The 19,660-nt window shown below is 48.3% G+C and overlaps 1 long non-coding RNA gene across 1 annotated transcript in view; it reads left to right on the top strand.

Annotated features, from left to right (window-relative positions):
• The window catches only part of LOC119153891, a 165,740-nt gene extending 147,091 nt beyond the window's left edge, over window positions 1–18,649 (top strand). Inside the window, exons 21-23 of the long non-coding RNA XR_005106250.1 lie at window positions 10,930–11,124; window positions 11,747–11,996; window positions 18,055–18,649. This is a non-coding gene — a long non-coding RNA (uncharacterized LOC119153891). The remainder of the gene's footprint in view (window positions 1–10,929; window positions 11,125–11,746; window positions 11,997–18,054) is intronic.
• The last annotated feature ends 1,011 nt before the right edge of the window (window positions 18,650–19,660 follow it).

The following is a 19,660-nucleotide window of genomic DNA, read 5'->3' as shown; positions in this document are numbered from 1 at the left end:
GGGGTGTGATTTTTCAGTTGGACTGGTGAACCAGGAGACCTATTATTCACACTGCTCTGCTAATGAGGTCCTGCGACCTGAAGACTAAGTACTATATTGACACCTCACTCCCTTCTTGTGTCTGATCCAAGCTCTGTGAAAGTCACTGGAAAAAAATGCTTTTAATAGGAGTCGGACCAAGCCTCTAATGTCATGTTTTGTTTGGACCTGGTTGAAGGACATGGGGATCCTTTAGGATGTGTTATGAATAGAGTCCTATTTTTATAAACAGTGCCACCTTTTTACTTCCCTGAAGTATATTCTTAGGCAGCTCTCAAATAACACAGATTTATTCAGATAGGCTGCTCAGGGCTGCAAGTTCTGCCTATTTATTACCGGGATGTTTTCATCTTTAAACATATGCTGCTGTTGATGAGGTCTGTAAGGAATGCTACTTCTGCAACTGTGGTGATGTCTTATAATAGCCAAGTAGCAGCAGGGCAAGACAGCCTATCTTCTTGGCTGCCCATGCCATTCGGAAGAAGAAATCCTTCCACCGTGAGAGGTGTCCCTGCACCATGAAGTGCTCCTGTCGCTTGTTTACATACTTGCTTATCTTATTGGCAGTAAGAAATAAGCCTTTAAGCAAATCACCAGAGATTTAAAGAGTTACTGCCTGCCAGGGCTGGGGTTGAAAAATGTTTTAAACCAACTTGTGGTCTTGAAATTACCCTGCTCTGCTCGCTTTGGAGCAGCTAATGACTTGTGGATGAATACCGTATCTACCACAGCAGATGAGTTGCAGACATACCGCTATACACAGGGTATCTCCAAAGAGGGATCAGAACATGCCTGTGCCACTGTCCTAGTGCTGTATTTCTGTGAACACTGGTGGTCTTCAATAATGCTCTCTTGACTAAGAACAGATAGGTATTGCTTATTCATGGCTCCATGGATGCAGCTGAGCTGTCGTCTGCTTTCTCCCCATGCTTAAACAGATGTGAGCCATGCAATTTGTCAAAACACCCTTCAAAAGAAGTAAAATATTCCTGGCGTGGGAAGCAATAAGGTGTCCAAGAATCACCATCTGTTTTTCTTAGGTACATAGTCATCTTCATACTCCTCGGTGCCTCCATGAAGGGCACCCTAGGTCACACAGAGTTCAGAAAAGAGTGCAGATGGAGAAGGGAGGATGTGGATAATTTATTTTTTTTCTCCCCCATAGGAAGAAGTTAGGAAAGGTTCAGCTTGGTCTTTTTTCCAACACAAAGTATCTAGCTGCTGTGGTGATTTTTGCTATAAAAGCCTCTGTTCAGGGTAAAGGAAACAACACACACCCCTGCAGCTCCCTGCTTTCTCCCCCTCCTCACCTGAACAGAAGAGATACCTGGCTCAGCATTAACCCTCACCTGCTGAAGACGTACCTCTGCAAATGTACAGTCTTTCAGGATGATGGGGCTAATTTGCCATGATATTGTACCTCTGTTTGCTCTGTTCTTTGGTTTTCCAAGGAGTGTTTCTGCAGTGCTGCAGCCCTACATCTGCTCTGAGCAGATGCAATCAACCCCCTGTCTTGCCCCATACAGTGACTGCAAATGGAAGGAGCAGATCACGAACATTTCAAGTGCAGATCCCAGCTTGTGCAGCAAATACGCCAGGCAGGGGGTCAGCCTCATGGATCTGAACAGCCACTTCTGACCTAAACCTCAGGCCGGGCTGCGAAATCAGCTGAGACTTGTTCTTACAGCACTGCAGGCTTAAAAATCAAAGCTGAGCTCCAGGGGGAGCATAGGCTGCGTTTGGAGAGTCAAGAGGAGCTTGACTAGCTGGTAGGTCTGATTAGCCCGACACACCGCCGAGCCTCCCACCCTGCCATCGCCGGCGGGGAAGAGCATGGGATCCCTCCATGTCTTAACACACCACCCTCCTGCCACTTCAGCAGTGGGTCTAATCACCACCTCGGCACAGGCACAGTGCTCGAGAAGCACCTGCCTTGATTTACGCTGGGAGAAGGGCGAGGGGGAACCGATGGGCTTGATTTTTCTTCCACCCCTTGTCTGCAGAGGAACAGCTCGGAGTCTGAAAAGCTCAAGAGCTTTCTCCGTGGCTGGGCTGGGCTGCTCCCCGTTGGAGACATCGCAGCTGTTGGGAGGGCAATCCTTACCTTATATCATTTTCTATTTTCATTTCACCACCATGTTCAGGACTGAGTGGTAACAGGCAGGTTCCCAAATAAGCCAGACTTCAGCAACAGCGTTGCTTTTCCGCTGCAATGGAGAAGAGAAGGAAGTATTTCTAACATAGGTTTTTCCCATGTGTGGCTTGCGTGCCCCCATGGGAGCTGTGGGCTGTTTCTAGAGGTCTGGTGTGGGGGACTGAGCAAAGCCAGCCCATTGCTGACAGGTCTGAATTCACCCCATGGGGCTCACAGCCCCACTGGAAAATCCGCAAAGCTCCACAAATCAAGAGGTTGAAAAATCCCTGGCCTGGAGTGCTGTAAAAAGGCCTGGGGATGCACAGCCAGTGATTTGTGTGAAGGAGGATTTCTCTGAGAAATAAGGCTTCAGACAAACTTGCAGAAGTGGAAGTGCAGCTTAACAGCAGAGCCAGGTTCATTTGTCAAGCCCCTTTCTGCTTCTGTACTTAGGAGAGTAAAATAATAATTGGGAGCAAAGCTGAGGTTAATCTGTGCTGAGAACATGATATTCAGTAGCTTTATTAAAAGAATGGGTGTGTGGGGAAGCACAGGGCTTTTGGGGCTCATTTTATTTTTCAGCTTCATCTTTGATGCTCACTGGCATTGGAAAATAACCCTCTTCTTCACTGACCAAAGTGCTGTTTGAGGAAGAAATCTCAGCTGGAGAAGGCAGCGAAGTCGCTCCCTTTCAGATCGGCCTCCTAATTGTGAAAGGTGCTGTTAGACAGCTTTGGAAATAAGCCTCCTAGGTGTGAAAGCCGCTTTCCTTTTGCGAGCTGAAAAGGCCAGTGTGGCATTTGCAAAGCCCTGGCGAGCATCATTGGTGTGAAATTTCCCTCTGTCCCCTTTCTAAATCCAGCTCCCTGCCAAGCTGTCCCTGAGCATCTTGGGTTTCCTTCCCACTGCAAGCCACAAGAAACCGGCTTTTCTCTCTCGTTCACTCTCATGGCCGGCTGCTTATTCTAGCACGGATCTCCACTGAACCTGACAGTGGCTTTGCACTGGTTTGGTCCATGTGATCAACCTTGCGTGATCCGGGATGCTTTGCTGGGTCACCGTTCACCCAAGAGGGGAATTAAATGCCAGTGTCTTCCAAGTCAGGTTATTTTATTGAAATGGGAGTTGAAGGGAGTGCATCATAAGAGTAAGGAAGGCTGGGGAGAGGGGAGAAATCCCCTTCCCCCGCTCTGGTAGCTAGACCCCATCCCTTGTAAGCCCAGCTTGCTGGGAGGTTGCACCGAGCTGAGGAAGGCCTTCTCAGGCACTAGGTAATGACTCGGGATGTCCCTGGGACCCCTCAAAGGAATTATAGGGCCATAACTCACAGCTGCTGCTATCCAAATCTCCATACATACAAGCATCTGTCAGGAATTTATTACTGATATATTTTTATACTAGCCTTTATAATAAGTAAAGAAAGACTCCGGCTGCCTCTAGTGACCTTTTAATCACCTAGGGATGCATCCAGCTAAAAGACCTACACCTGAGGTGACAAACACCCACCCAGCCGATTGGCTGGAGCTACTCTGCTTGATGTATTTATGTGAGCTGCATGGCTTGTTCTACAGCACCTCATCTCTCATAGAAAATAAAAACAGCTCTTCATCCTTTATGACTGTAAAGAAAGCCTTTCTGGAGCATAACTGGTGCAGCAATGTCTTTCCTGAGCCAGCTCAGGAAGCAAGCAGTTGTGGTTTGTTTAAAGCATCTCAGGTAGGTACTTGGGTACCGTGTTTGCCAGTTGGTGTGAGGGCAGAGCATGAAGGAAGGCAGGCTGCCTGCAATAATGGTGTTGTGGGGTGTTTTCCCTTCTGCACAACTAGGGAGAATCCTTTTGGTGTGCCGGTTAACCATGCTACAGAAGGAACAGGGAGGGGTCGTTCCATTTGGGAAGAACTATTCTATTTTAGCAGTGTTGTTTTCCAATGTGCTTAATGGCAAGGGTTAAATTTCTTTGCAGGCTTTCAGAGGAGACCCTTCAGGCCCCCAGAGTTGAAGCAGACCAAGTTATGATACTCTTAACAGATACCTAGGCTGCAAGGGCTCGGATCTGTCTCCCTGGAAAATGCCCAGGATCAGTCAAAATGACAGCTGCAGCAGTTTGCTTTGGATAAGTAGCTCAAGAACCTCAAACCTTTGTCCTCATTCTTACAGCTCTCCTTACCAGGTTGCCTGGAAGTGTAAAGAACAGAAGTAGAAAGGAGATAAGCAAGAGCATGGTGCTCTAGAAGCCAAGTATCTCAGCTTCTTCCAATTGTTGAGACTCTGTATGAACATGCAGAGAGATAAGGGCATAGGAGGTCCTGAGATGGTCTCATGCTTTTTGGAGGAAAAAATAAAAAAAAATTCCACATTCACTGGAAAAATAAGCTTTCAGGGGTTTTGGTGCTCTCTTTCCAAATTCTCACTTGCTGAAGAGAAACAAAGGCTTTGTGTTAGTGGGAGAGTTGAGCTTATCTTCTAGAAAAGATAGGGTGGTAGAAAAGGATAAATGGGCTGGAAATGGAACAAAAGGAGCAAGCTGCTGGGCAGTGGTGACCCCTGAGCACTCCTAGCATGGCTATATAGCTAGTCCATCAATACTTTGAAACTTATGGTTGCACACCCGAGGTGCAAAGCAGTGTGTAATAAAACTGTTTGGTTTGGTCCATAACAGAATCTTAAACACAGAAATTGAAACACAGCCTCTGGCTCGGAGTATGGAAATGGCAGACTGCTGGGAGGGGAGGTTTAGGGGAATAATATTCTTTTCTTGTTGTATTTTTATTCTCTTTCCCAAGATTTCTGCTAATGAGCACAGCCTGGGGAGGAGATGGGTTGGATGGACCTTGGGTATGACACCGAGCAGCCGTATATCCTATAGTGTGCACACATGGTGACAGTATCACTAGCAAGATGTGTAAGTCCCTCTAACACTTTGGTTCACAAAGTTGATCTTGCTTGACCATACCGTGGTGGGTTTTTTTTCACCGCAAACCCGATGGTTTCAGAGGGCCACACAAAGAGCACTGTCTGCAAGCTGACAGCAGAGGAGGGTCCTCCACTGACCCTTTTCCTAGCATCTCTAGGAACTCCAGGCAGATTTCTTCTGTAAAGCCTCCCCCTTGGTTTTGTTCCTCCATCAGACATGGCAACAGCTTCTGGGAGCTTCCTGCTCAGCTGAGCACCAGGTTAAATTCAGGTTTTCCTGGAAATGTCTCTTGATATATTTTACAGTTTAGTATTTGTCCTTTGTGAAGTGTCTTCCTTTCATACTAAATGTGCACCTATTATATGCATGGTTTATTTTCAAATTCCTAGAGGAGGCTGGAGGCTCAGTCTGTCTGTATCGTAGAGGTACGCATCTCTCCAGCACATCTCAAGCAAGGAAGCTCCCAACTGTAAGTGACTTTCAACCTAGGACCTTGGGAACTGGGTTTTCCCCATTCCTTCTGGAGGATTTTGCTAGAGGCCATGCAGGCTGCTACCAGCATTAGCAAATTCAAGGCTAAAATATTTTGGAAGGGCAATGTGGTGGATTTTTTTTCCACTTGCTAGGGAAAGCATTTATGTCTGTATTTGTAGAAGTGACCTCCTGCCGTCACTGTGGATTTAGGAATCATATTCCACTATCAGTAACTTTTACCAAGTTGTAAGGGGCTGATTCCCTGCGCCCCCTGCCCAAAGCTTGTCTTGTTAGACACATTTGTCATCAGCTCTGGGGTCCTGCTAAAAGAAAACAAAACAACAAAAAAACCAACCGGCCCCTAACCAGTAGATCCCAGACTTGTACTTTGCCAGTAGTAAGCTGGGATGGTCTTAGGATTTTATTAAAAAGCTTCTCCAGTCCTCCTGAATTTCAGTGCAAGCCATATTCCCAGCCTCCCTCACCTCCTGCTGATACCACAACACTCAGCCAAGGGTTTTCATTTGATTTATTCTGAAGACTGGGCATTTTGCAGGTAACTCATTGGGACATGTAAGTGGACGTGGGCAGCGTTGAGAGGCTGGTGGTCCTGCCTGGGGTCCTGTGCCTCTCGCAGCACCCACAGAGGGGTCTGCAGGACTGAGGCGTGCTTTTGCCACCGCAGCTCTCTGCGCACAGCAGGAGAGGGAGGCAGCACGTAGTCGTTCATCATTTTGATCAAGCCTCCTGCCGGGAGCAGTGCGAGTTTCAAACACTAAATTAAATGAACCAGGAATGTTGTTGTTTCAAAAACAACTGGCCACAGTGACCGGTGTTGACATGCATCCTAACATCTGACGGGTCCCCAAGGAATAAAGAAGAGGGAAAGGGAAGATAGAGGAAGTATGAAAATACATCACTGGAAAGCAAATTTGATCTTGGAAGAGTTTGAGCAAGAGGGGACCTTTACTCCTTTAATAAAACTTAAGTGCAAGGAGCTGTCTACAGTGCAAGGATCCATTTCAAAACATCTCTCACAGAACAAGCTCTTCAGCTCACTTCACTGGAGAAATGCTTTTTGCTCTGGTGATGTCTGCATTGCCGAATTTGCTTCTTTGGGTACTGACAGCATCTGAAACCAGAAAAGGGGGGAAACAGGAGTTAGTTTGAAAACATCAGTCCCTGTTTCCATGCTCCCAATTCTCTCTTGACAAGAATCTGACTACGCAGAATGGATAAACTCCTCTTCTCTTGTGAAAACTGGGAAGCCCAGAGGGAGTTCCCAGGAGAAAAAAACAAAAAACAGGTAAGGTACGAGATTGTGGTGGGAAGCTCTTCTCGCCCCAAGCTGCTACATAGTGGAGATCAGGGCATTGGTTTGGCATCCAGGTGGCCTGACCAACAGCATCCCCAGCACAAACCAGTCCAAACCGCTATGGACTTGCAGGAAAGTGCAGGGTAGGTTGCTTTCCCTCACCACTCATTTGGGGCCTGCAAGGTAAGTGTCAGATTTGAATGACTAGACTGTGGGCAGCCAGTGCAGAAAATCAATTAAAATACCAAGCAGCTTAGAAACAGGAGCTTTAATTACTCTACAGACAGGTCTTTAGAGGGGAAAGAAGCCATCACCCCTGAGTAAGACCTCCTCTACCCTTGTGCTTTTTAGCCCAGGAGTTCTGGGACAGCTCTTCAACATGTTTTCTGCACATCAAGAATAGGTAGCTGGATCTCCTTTGTGCTGAGCAAGGCATGGGCACAGGGCCTGCATCTTGTTTTGTAGGTTGTGAGCTTTGTCACCTCAGGACACGGGCTGTGCAGGCTCCCCGTGCTGCAGGTTGTAGGGGCTCTGATGATGGCCAGGCTTTAGCAGCTGGTTTGCAGCGAGGGATAAAACTGCCTGGCAGGCAGCATGGCAGGGTGGCCGATCTCTGTGACTGAGGCTTAGGCTTTTCATCCAGAGTAAAGGCAGCTCTCCGCAGGACCTGGGGCTCAGCAAGCACTTTGTTTATCAATGGATTGGGTTTGCAAGCCTGGGAGGCAAAAGATGCCCTTGCGCACACAGATTTGCTGACAAAGTGGTGGGTATTGCGAGGGGTGGGGGGAAGTCATACTTTTCTCAGGGAACACCAGGCTGTAGAGCCTGTTTATCCTGTCTGCCTGTTTATTTGCTTTCTGCTGACTTACTGTAATGTATCCAGCATGGGCCTTCAGCAATCGCAGGAACCACAGGGATTTCGGTGGGTCTTTAGTGGCAGCAATGGGCCCGCGGTGGCCCATCTCCTCCTCCCTCTTCAAAGGAGGCCAACACCATTTGCTGTGCTGTTGCACAACCAAACCAGCATGTTAATAATACCCCGAGCGTGGAAAGTTTAGAACAAAACAAAGCATTGATGAAACTCTTGCAGACTTTCCAGATGCCCGTCCACATCAATGTCCTGCTGGGAAGTACACAGAGTGAAGTAAGGCTCAGTGGGAGCCAGCCAGGGAACGATCTGCACTTCTCTCTTTTTTTTCCCAGCCTGGTGGAAGAGTCTCGGGACACGAGGTTGCTCTGCAGGACGTGCTGCTGGCTGCCAAGAGAATGAGGGAGCCTGGTTTTATTTTTACGTAACTTCGGTGGCGGGGGTGGAGGTGGGGGGAAGACAAGACTCGCTTTATGCTCCACATCAAAAGTTTTGATGCACAAACTTTCAGCTCTTCTTTCTGGCTGCCTGCAAGAAGCAATTCCGAGTCTTCCTGGGGTTTGCTACCCAATTGTCATTCCCCCACCCCAAAAGGAGGCAGGAGGATTTGAAATGTAAACTCCTCATCTAGAGGAAAATAACAATAACAATAAAGGAATCTGCCTGGAAAAAGCAGAGGAGACTTCTGCCTGCCTGCAGGGAGGGAGAGATTTAAAAAATATTCCCTGTTGACGGAGAGATGAATTATTGCAATTCCTGAGCAGCCTGGATGGGGCAGAACTAAAAGCCTGTGCCGTGCAATGGGGGTTATTGGGGGTCTGGCAAAAGGGGCTCACGCCATTGACCCCTGCTTTTTGGTGGGGTTGTGCTCCTGGCCTGGTTTGCAGCAATGCTGCTCTCGGGTCTTGGGTAGCTCAGTGTGTTTGCACCACAGTCCATGCCGTCTTGGTAGGTGTTTTTTAGCGAATGATGGAGCCAAGACGGGGGAGCTGGAAGGGACACATGCTGTTGTCTGCTGAGTGCTGTGCTGCCAGCTTTTGCTGTTCTTGAGAGAGTCTTGCAGCATCTGGTGTTGTTTCCTGCTATTAGCTGCATGGCTATGTGATGTTCTGTGCTTTCACTTTTCCTTTTGAAAGAAAGTTTCCAGGCTTGAGGCTGCCAAAAACATCTTGAAAGCTAAAAGCTGAGCTCACCCAGGGGCTTAGGAACAGGAAGGAAGAGCAGTGAGAATCAGTTGCTGCAAATTTCTGCTTTCTGGGGAGGGGGAAAGGACTGAATGCTCCTTCTGGATCACTGGGGTAGAGCTAATGCTGCCTTGGGATAAGGGGGACAGGACAGGATCCCCTCCCGAGTGTCTTCCATGTCTGCATCGGGGACCTGGTGTGTGCAATATCCTGAGTGACCCCATGCTCCTGACTGATGTCTTCAGCTTTCTTGCTGCTCAGACTTTTGGAGGGTGTTGCTTGGGCATGGAGCGGCTGTGTGCCATAGCCTTGTCCCTTACGCAGGGTCAAGCTGCTTTGGGCTGCTCCCAGAGCTGCAGGGACTGGCTGTCCATCGCTGCTCCCACGCAGTGCCCGGGACACGCAGCCCCATCCGAGTGCGGCTGTGCTGCGTAAACACCAGCTAATGAAGCTTCCCCTATGCTGAAGCCAAGAGATGACATTGCAGAAACAGTCTAGGTCAAAATAAATTGCTTTCTGGCATTCTGAGATTATCTAAACCCTTCCTTTTCCCAGGATGAAAGGGAACAAAGGCTCTTGCCTGCTCAGGAAAAAGCCTGGAATACCATTTATGTGAGCCATGAGAGCTTATTAGGGGTGAGGGTAAACAAAGAGATTTGGGGTTAATTTACTCAGGAGGAGGAGGAGGGAAGAACAAGATGCTGTTTTTTTAAAGCCTGCCACTTCTTCTGTCAATAACAGCAGGTTGCTGGTTTGGGTTGTCACAGGCAGCAGTGTCTTTTCAGTGTATTGACTGGCAGCCCTTGGTGGTTTCTCTAATGGCACATTGATTTTACATGGACTCTCTTCCAGCTCAGCAGCTGCCCAGTTGATTAAAGCGGTGGCAGTACTACCGTGTCACTTCTGATGGGGCAAAGGGGGCTGTGAGTCAGCCCTGGCTGCCAGGGGAGGCTTTTTTTGCTGCATGGGGAGCCCTGTGGCCGCCTTCTACTCAAAGGCTGTGGTGGTGCTGTATTCCCCTGCTCACCCTCCCACCACATCTTCCTCCGCTCCTGCCGTCTGTTCGGCAGCAGATGCCTGCGCACCTTTGGAGGCAGAGGATGCTGAGTGTGTTCAGAGCTGGCAGGCTCAGAGTCCGACGGCAAATCCCTGTCTTGGGTGAATGAAGCTGTTGGTACCTCTGATGGTGGGATTGGTCTTGGCTCCTGGTGCTGACTCCATCCTCAGCACACAGCACTCCTCTCCTGAGGCAGCAGGTGCTTGCTGAGGAACAAAACAATACAGGAGAAGCAACTAATAAACCTATGTGTGGATTAAAAAAAATTTTGACAATATATTTCTTTGCTTAGTAAGTGGGTTTAGTGATCACACATTGAAGTCCTTTTGCTATGGGAATGTCTCCTCTGGGTTAGGTGTGCATGGCAAAGAAAAGTCTTTTCCAGAGCAGCATGCTGAACCTTCATAGCTGGGGATTTTATCTGAAGTTTCATAAGATCCTCATTCTTTTCATGCCTCTGGCTGCTGGAGCCAGCTGAGAAGCTTCTCAGTCACCTAGTCATAGTAGAAGCCTTCCTTTTCAAAAGGCATGTAGTTCCACTTTAATGCCATCCATGGAGAGCCATGGTGTGGAGGGAGAATTCGTGCTCCGAGCTTCCAAGCTATGGACTAAATAAAATTATCCCTTCCCCCCTGCCACCAACTCACTTCAGTGAGTGCTTTTCTCCTGCTTGGGAAATAAAGGAGATAGGTCTGTAGCTTAAAGATAAATGTTTAGGTTTCTTAGCAAAAGCAGTTCCTGCTGGGGTCCTAGAAAGAGCAACTTGGAGGGTGTTTGTATCTGTCGGAGTGGGGCAGATCTGACTGTTCCCCTGGAAAGAAACCTCGGACTTTCAAAGGAAATTATAATTCTCATCTGGTGCAAAACTGCGAGCACTTTGATTTATCCATGGAAATATTTTAGCAAAGAAAAATGTAAAAACATTAATTTTCTCCCCACCCCAGTGTCTTCCAGCTGCCCGTGGGACTCCTTGGATGGAAAGGCCATGCTTCCTACCTTACGGGGCAGACCTGTGAATACCAGCACACCCTGGTTTAAAAGCAAATGCCTGCATCTTCACCCTCTTCTGTGGCAGAGCTGTATCCTGCAAGGCAGGAGCATTATGGACCAGGCATCTGGGTTGCCTGGTCCTTTGCCAGGTGAGTTGGCAGGAAACTGCACATCACTTCTTTAAATCCTCCATGGGGTTTGATGGATGTTTGCTGCTCAAAATGTTTTGGTTCAGTTTGTCAGGTTTTGATGAGCAGCCACTTGGGCAGGAGGTTCCCGCTTTCCACTAGGGAATTCCCAAGGCTGGCAGAAGCTGTAGGGGATATTTGGGAATAATCTCTTGAGTTTTCTATTCCTGAACTTTGTATTTGGAGAAAATACCTCCATGTGGGCTGAATCTTAAAAGGACCATCACTTGCTTATCATCCTCTAATGGTAAAACTTAGTTCTCCCCACCCCCGCCACCTCAGGCAGACGAAGCCGTATTATAAAAGCAACCTTTACTTTTTGTCTGTCAGTGCACGAAAACCAAAACCTGCTGGGGGACTGAAGCTGAAAGTCACCTCTTTGGGTAGATTGAGAGCTTCCAGAGAGAATCCCAGTTCTCATCCAACACTAATAGAGAGAAAATTTCCCTAGAAAATACTGGCATGGGCCAGGGAGCATTAAACTGGAACCTTACGCCAATTAATAGCCATATAATTACAACCCGTCCCCTCCTACTTGCTGCTGACTTCCCCATGTAATTTTCTTTTAATTTTTGCTTAATAGGCACGCATAAAAGATAAGTTACTTGGGGCACTGCTTGCATTTTATATGTAGTAGACTCAACAGTAAGGAAGACTTAGACATGCTGCATCCGTCCTGGGCCAGCCCAAGCTACAGTAGAGTGACACAGCCTGCCAGAGCAAGGAGCGTGTTGGAGGGACGAATGCTCTTCTCAGCTCTTCAAGAGATGGAGAACCTTAAGGGAAGTGGAGGAAAAAAAAAAATGCTAAGGCTGGACAGGAAAAGCAAAGTGGTGAGTAGAGCACGGCTTTCCCCCTCTCTTTCACCAGTCCTTTACTCTGCTCTGGTTTGGGTCTGCTGTAGCACCCAGCGCCCTCCATTCTCACTCATTTTCCTATGTCAAAATGCAAAAATGGCATCTTCTCCATCACCCAGAAGGCTCCCCTTCTCCCTTGCAGAGGGGAGAGTCTGTCCATGCCAGCCCTGATGTAAAAGGCAGAGAAACTTCTGCAGCCGTCCTCTGCTATACTAATTCCAAGGAGGGAGGGGAAAAAAGTCTGAATTGGAGACTTCCATGAGCATTAAATTAAAACAGGGCGCAGGGTCTGTTTTGGATCCCAGGCACGAGCATTGTACCAGCTCTCCACTCTGCTTGCTGTCTGATAACAGTGGTACCCACTGGCAAGGCTCAGCCTGTGGTATGATATGCAAAAAAGAGGGAAAGAAATAAAAAGCAGAAGCCTCGTGTAACCTGGCAAATATAATTTCGGGTCGTTTGGCCTCTCTCTTTACTCCTTTTCCCTGACTTCCAGGCAACTAATTCTGCAGAAGGAAAACCCCAACTGTCTGACTGAGTCATGCTGCCCTGGAAATGGTGGGTGGTGGGAGCCAGGAGGCCACTTGGGCTGTGTGCTTAGCAAGCTCACCTGTATTTCCTTCCTGGATCCTTGACCCAGAAGAGGTGACAATGTCCAACTGGAGACCCAGAGAAAGTCTGTGGGGTGCACAGGGGAGTGAGGGAAGGTGAGAGCCCCTTTTGGGTACATCACTTGAGGATGGGTGGAAATGGGGCTGTGCAGATGGTGTCCCCCTTTTAACTCTCCCTGCACAGCGCAGGGAGGTTTGTCATGTGCTTAGCCCCTTGAAGATGCAGGTGCCAAGCCCTACATCAGCCATAACACGCAGGTCTGGTGCAGCCCCTTTTCCTGCCTCCTGTTGCAGCAGGGTTTGATGCCTTACAGGGTTTGCACACAAACCACCTGAAGACGCTGCTTCTGGGCTGTGGCATCCTTTGCAGGGCCTCTCCTTGATGCACTTGTGAGGTAATTAGATAACTGCCACCAACAAATATGTGCATTTAATAAGTATGCTAATTGGTATTGACCAACATGTGGCAGGCACTTTGTCACGTGCTAATTAGGAGTGCCTAAGAACTGCTTGAGATATGAGAGACTGGTGATTAGACCTCAGGGTGGGGAGCTGAGGAGGTATTGGCTGCTAACCTGGCTGTGCCAGCACCTCGTGTCTGCAGCCCTGGCAGAGAAGGGAGGCAGGGGTGGGATGAGCGCAGGGGTGTGCAAGGTCCTTCTTCTCAATCCCATAAGCATGCAGGGGCTTGCCTGTGATGGATTAATTTGATCGATATCAACCATGCATGGTGGTGTTATGTATGCCCCTGCGAATGTAGGGGGTGGGATGAAACAGTTGGATTAAAGGGACCTGCTTTTGCCTGGGTATGTAAGGCAAGGCTAGGACAGACCAAACAGGACCATGTCTGTGGAGGAATGAGTCCTTCAAGTTCAGCCTGCACATGGTGGCAGAATTTTGCTGAGCATAGAGGAGGGGAATAAATGGTCAGCCATGGCTGCTGCCCTTTCCCAAAGATGCTCTGTGCCGGCCCATGCTCCCACTGCAATCCAGTTTCACCCAGTGTATTCAAAAAGGGAGTGTGAGCTTTCCTTTCCCTTTGTTAAACAGTTTTATTCCTTCAGCAAACATGCACTACAAAAAGCTCTCCTTTCCCATTTTTTTACTTCTATCATGTTCCTAGGAAAACTTAGCTAACCAGCTCTCTTCCCCAGGTGTAAATTATAGATGGCACATGCTGCTGGATAACCAGGCAGAGCGGCCAAAAAGCCCCTTTCCTACCCATAGCAGCGGGCACTGACTGGATGCTGTGCGGTCAGTAACACCAGCAGTCTCCCTCCAACCCATTGGCACTGCCAGCTAAAATTTCAGCCCAAACTAATAGCATGGTAGAGTGATTTCTCCACCCAAAACTACAGGTGTGTATCTCAGCTAGCTGCCTTCCATGTGAGCAGTGTGGGGAGGAGGCCCTGAGATGCTCAGAGGTGCTGATGTTGCCCAGCTCTACTGTGTGGCCAGAGCTGCTTCCTGGGGTCCCTCATGGCTCTGCTGTCACCCACCTTTGCAGGTGTTTGGCTGTGGGGTGTCCATCACTCCAACATGAGTCCCACTCCCACACCAGCTGCTTCCCACTGCATGTCTGCAGCAGCCTCCCCAGAGCGTCTCGGATACTCTCATTCGCCTGGATTGGTTTATTTATTGCTACCATTAATTAATTTTGTTTGGGTAGGAAGGACAAGTCCCCTGAGACTGTCTGCGTGCTGGAGACCATTACTGCATTGGTGTCTGAAAGCTTCAGCACACAAAAACTTGCTGCTGTCAGCCTGGCACAATTAATCAACCAGTACCATTCAGAAGCTGCAGTCCAGTGTGCCTCTATTGTATAATGAGGTTGGCCCTGGGACATCTTTGCTTAAAGCCTCAGTTAGGGTAAAAGGAGCTTTGCTCGGAGGCATGGTTACTGCTAGGACCCCAAAGCTGCACCAAATAGACCATCTTTTTCTAAGAAGGGGCCCAGGTATTGAAAAGCTACCCATCTCTCCAGGTGGTGCTCATGGGCTCCACCTCACTTCTGATGGAGAACCCCAAGGATCACACATCTGCTGTGTGATGGGTCTTGGGGCTTTAAGCTTAGCTGAAAAGCCGAAACAGAAGCTTATGATGGTCCCTCTTGACTTGGCCCAATTCAGCCCCTGCATCTTCTTTGTAAGAGCAGAAGAGAACAACCCTTGCTTTCTCCAGGCTGTGCCACTGTCTCTGCAAATGTAGCTGGTCCTGGAACACAAAAGAAGTGAGAAGGAGCAGGTTATATGCTATGAGGAGCACATTTCTCAGTACTACAGTGACCTAATCTCACTCTTATTGATTTTGAGCTATATATATATGTGTACCACGCACACACAGAGGGAAAGACACACACTGCTGAAAATACAAAACCCTGAACTCCTGGAAGGGCAAAAATTGTTTCCTCAAGGTTTGTTTTCAAACCCAAAGAAACAAAGGAGCAGGCAGAAGGGCCTGATCCAGCTCCTGGTTGGGTCTATGAAGTGGGTCCCTGTTCGCCCTGGCAGTGCTGCAGGAGCATAGTCCGTGCTGTATTTAAGTAGGTGCTCCTTCCTAATCCCGGGGCTGGAGGTACCCAGCTGCCCAAGAGCACTGCTTTCTGTTATTACTCCTTCCCTCCCTGGAATGTGGAAAGAGAAAAGCCCCAGCAAATTAGGCAGAACATTTATCTGACAGGCCAGTGCTTTCCTAGATAAAGGAACAAACAAGAGTTTGTCTCGTGGTCAGGGTGACACTTTGCCACAAAAGAAGAGCAGGGAGAAGTTAATTAAACTCTAAAGAAGCCATTTATTAGAAAAGGAAAGTAAGACATGGCTTTTCTTCAATAGTGGAGAAAGGTTCATTATAGAGGGAAACCATTCTTTAGCAGTTAATAAACTATCTTCTACCACCTGTCTTTGAGGAATGGCTAATGGAGTGTCCATGGCTCATTTTAATGTGCAGTTTTGCAAGGTGTCCATGGCCCATTGGCTAAAATAGTTTAGAAAACAGCTGTCTGAAAACTAGGGAAGTGGAGAGCTTGGCAGGTCTGTAACTGAAGCACAAGCTTTGGTGCATCATTTCCCATTTGCCCTGCGTACACAACTGCCGTGCAGTCCCTGCCATGACCTGTTCCTGCTGGGACACGCTGGTGGTGACATGCTCTGTCACTGGGTAGGAGGGACCCTTCTCTGTCCATACCTACAGCAAGAGCCTGGAGTCACACGCAGATCAGGAGCCCTCGTCAAGCAGGCTGGGTACCGGCTGGAACACATCTGGAATACTTATTCCAGATGTGCTGGCAGGGACAGCCTTTTCCTGCTGAGGGCTGACACTTTAAAGAATTCTTTGCCACTGGATATACTTTAAAAACAAAAACCCCAACCAAGCATGGTTTTTGATGACATGGAGCCAGACATTCAAACAGTAACTACCAAGCCCCAGCACCTCCATGCTGAGCAACCGTTTAAATCCTGAGTCTCTGCTCCCAGCTGCGTTCAATTTACCCTCGTAAGTCTCTCCCTTTGGGGTAGGAAAGGAAACCCCTCCTGTTTTCCTCAGGGTCTGAAAGCACCCGCTTTCACAGAGGTGGTGGTAAATACCACAGTTACAACTCCAGAGAAGAATTTACAAGCAATGGACAAACTAACTTACTTTAGAGAGGCTTTTTTTCATTTCAGGTTATGTTAGCCATGCTAAAATTCAACAACCTTATTATCTGTAAAGCCAGTGTGCATGGTGGTAGGAGTGACTTTCACATCTGCACCCTTGTGGAGGATGCTGCCTTGAGAAGATGCTTATGCACTTGCTGATGATACAGCATTGACATGCACTTCCTTTGCATCAATCTGGGTGCATCTCCCTGAATCTAGGGAGTCCAAGTCGGTCTGGGGAAAAAAAAATAAAAATGAAATAACGTTTGCTGGCAATACTGAGTTAATACCAAAAAGATTAAAATCCAGCCAGCCTCCAAGAATGGGAAAAGGACCTTATGATACTTAGTGAGCAGATAATAAAACGGCAGATGAAATTCAAGGCTGCTAAATGAAAAACAGTGCACAGGGGAAAAATCATTCTAACTTTACACATACAGTGATGGGTTCTGAACTGGCTATTACTGCTCAGGAAGGAGATCTGAGAGTTATGCTAGAAATATCTATCAAAATGACGCTTCTGCTCCATCATAGTCCAAAAAACAAATATAATGATAGGAATTACAGGGAGGTAAGAGAGAGTAAAATGGGGAATGTTACCATGCTGTTTAATGAATGTCTGGTATGTCCCACCTTGAATAATTTGTGAGTAGCTCTAGTTTTCCCATCACAAAAAATGGATAGGAAGAAGCCTAGAAAATTATCCACTGAAGGCAAGGATTGATAAAAGCAGGGCAAGATATGAAATCGGTTGTATCATAGAGCTGAAGAATTAATCAGCAATGATTGCTCAGATCAAGAAACACTTGGTTTCAGGAGTATCATAGAATTATAGAATGGTTTGGGTTGGAAGGGACCTTAAAGGTCATCTAGTTCCATGGGCAGGGACACCTTTCACTAGATCTGGGTGCTCAAAGCCCCATCCAGCCTGGCCTTGAACACTTCCAGGGATGGGGCATCCACAGTTTCTCTGGGCAACCTGTGCCAGTGCCTCAACACCCTCACAGTAAAGAATTTCTTCCTAATACCTAATTTAAATCTACCCGCTTTCAGTTTAAAACCATTACCCCTTGTCCTATTGCTACAGGCCCTACTAAAAAGTCTGTCCCCATCTTTCTTATAAGCCCCCTTTAAATACTGAAAGGTTGCTGTAAGGTGTCCCTGGCACCTTCTCTTCTCCAGGCTTGAACAACCCCAACTCCTCCAGCCCCCTGATCATCTTCACAGCCTCCTCTGGACTCGCTCCAACAGGTCCGTGTCCTCCTTGCGCTGGGGGCCCGGAGCTGGACTCGGTACCCCAGGTGGGGTCTCACCAGAGCGGAGCAGAGGGGGACAATCGCCTCCCTGGACCTGCTGGCCACACTGCTTTTGATGCAGCCCAGGATGTGGTTGGCTTTCTGGGCTGAAAGGGCACATTGCTGGGTCTTGCTGAGCTTCTGGTCAACCAACATCCCCAAGTCCTTCTCCTCAGGGCTGCTCTCAAGCCATTCTCAACCCAGCCTGTGTTTGTGCTTGGGATTGCCCTGACCCAGGTGCAGGACCTTGTACTTGGCCTCATAGAACTTCACAAGGCTGACAAAGGCCCACCTCTGAAGCTTGTCAGGGTCCCTCTGGATGGCATCCCTTCCCTTCTAGACACAGAGAACACCTAGAGAAGTTCCAAGAGGCTATGGGAAGTTATAGGTGCTGAAAGCTTACCTAGACTCAGAAAGTGGTTAGATATTTTCACAGGAAAAAACAATGATGCTGTGTGTGATGAAAGGCTTGTTTCTCCCCATCCTGTTGCAGAGCAGCTGCATGGTTTGACAAACAGAAGGAGCTTCGCCGGCAGCTCTACTAGGATCTGCCCTGTGCCACCAGCAAGAACCGATGGTCCCATCCAGCCGATGGCTTCAGCTTTCTGCTTTTTCCACCTCCATCCAGACCTGCTGAGCTCACTTGGGAGGCTTCTGAGCAGACTGGCGTGTGCCCAGACGCCATCTCTGACATGGCTTTATTTGGCCAAGCACAGAATTCAGTTCAGTTATTATTTTCATGGTAAGTGTTTAAAGTGCATGCTGAAGGCATTCGTCATGTTCTTCCTCTGTCGTAAATACATTGGGAGCAACCCTGCATACTGCCTGGCTACCCACCCTCTCCCCATGGGGTATGTGGGATCTGGGTCTCCTTCCCTGCCGCAGAGCTGGGGCAAGTAGAGCCTGGGCAGGCTTTTGCAGACACAGTAGTCCTCAGACCTGGGAGGTGATGCTTCATTCCTCGGTGGAGTCCAGTTGCCGGAAATAATCTGCCTGATGGTCCACTTTATAGCTGGGCAGACAGGCTGAAATTCACGGCCACCACTTACCAAAGAATAATGAAACATTTCCTGAGACGGTAATAAATATCTCCTGCCATGACAACACTTACCAGTGCCTCTTCGATCCAGGAAAATGTTTTAAAACTCAGCAAAGTGGGATTTTTTTTACGCCTCTACTTGCTGGTTGCAGTTGCCCTTGGCTGCTCCTAGGCGGGGGCGGGGGGGGGGGCAGAACGGTGTGATGTGGTTTGTGGCTCCCTGGGGAGCTCCAGCTCTGGTCCAAAAGTGGGTTCTGGGGGGTAAGTTCCTTTCTGAGCTGGCCTTATGGACCCAATAGCTGTACACCATCCTCATCCTCCTTCTCACATCTGTGGCCTTCATCAAATGCCCCCTAAGCTGATTAAAACAATGTGAGTGAATAGCTTATCGGTTACAAGGGATCAATAACTCCTGGCTTGTGTTCCACAGTCTAGGAAAACCTGAATACGATGGGGCAGGGAGGATCCAAATAGTCATTGTCGATTGATAGCTCTCCCCACACGAGCCTGCAGTGGGTCAGTGGGTGAGGGTCATTTATCAATGCCACCCTCTCCCTCCCTCCTCAGCATTGCCCCGTGTCGTCCTCAGTGGATGCAATTAATCTGTCCCTGTAACGTGGAGCAAAGCAGCGCCTGCTTGCTCACCTCTGCTCCTGCCCATGCTGCCTGCAAACAGCATCATGTCCAATTAGAGGTGCTTAATGAAAAACAAGCAAGCTGGACGGACGCACACACATGCTTACGTGGCCACCCGGGTGTTGAGGAAGCAAAGCTGTGTTTGAAAGATATCCTTGAGTCAGAAGGATGACTGGAGGAAAACTCTTCTCCCTAGGCTGATGGAAAGGGAGAAGTTTGCGGCTGCTGTCCCCTACCAAGAGGCTTTGTTCTGGTCCAGAACAGCTATTTTCCACCACAAGGAGAGGCTGGCAGCATGGTTCATGCCAGGGTCTGCTGGAAATATGCTGCACACTCAACACAGCCGGCTTGGCTCCTTCCCGGCAGGACAGTTTTCCAGCAGTGGGGGTGCACAACATGGTTTCTTGATGTTGGGCTTTGCAGA

The sequence above is a fragment of the Falco rusticolus genome, chromosome 9 (assembly GCF_015220075.1).
Source record: "Falco rusticolus isolate bFalRus1 chromosome 9, bFalRus1.pri, whole genome shotgun sequence".
In the NCBI taxonomy this organism is placed as follows: domain Eukaryota; kingdom Metazoa; phylum Chordata; class Aves; order Falconiformes; family Falconidae; genus Falco; species Falco rusticolus.
The sequence above is the reverse complement of the archived record's forward strand: the minus strand, read 5'-3'. Positions and strand labels throughout refer to the sequence as shown.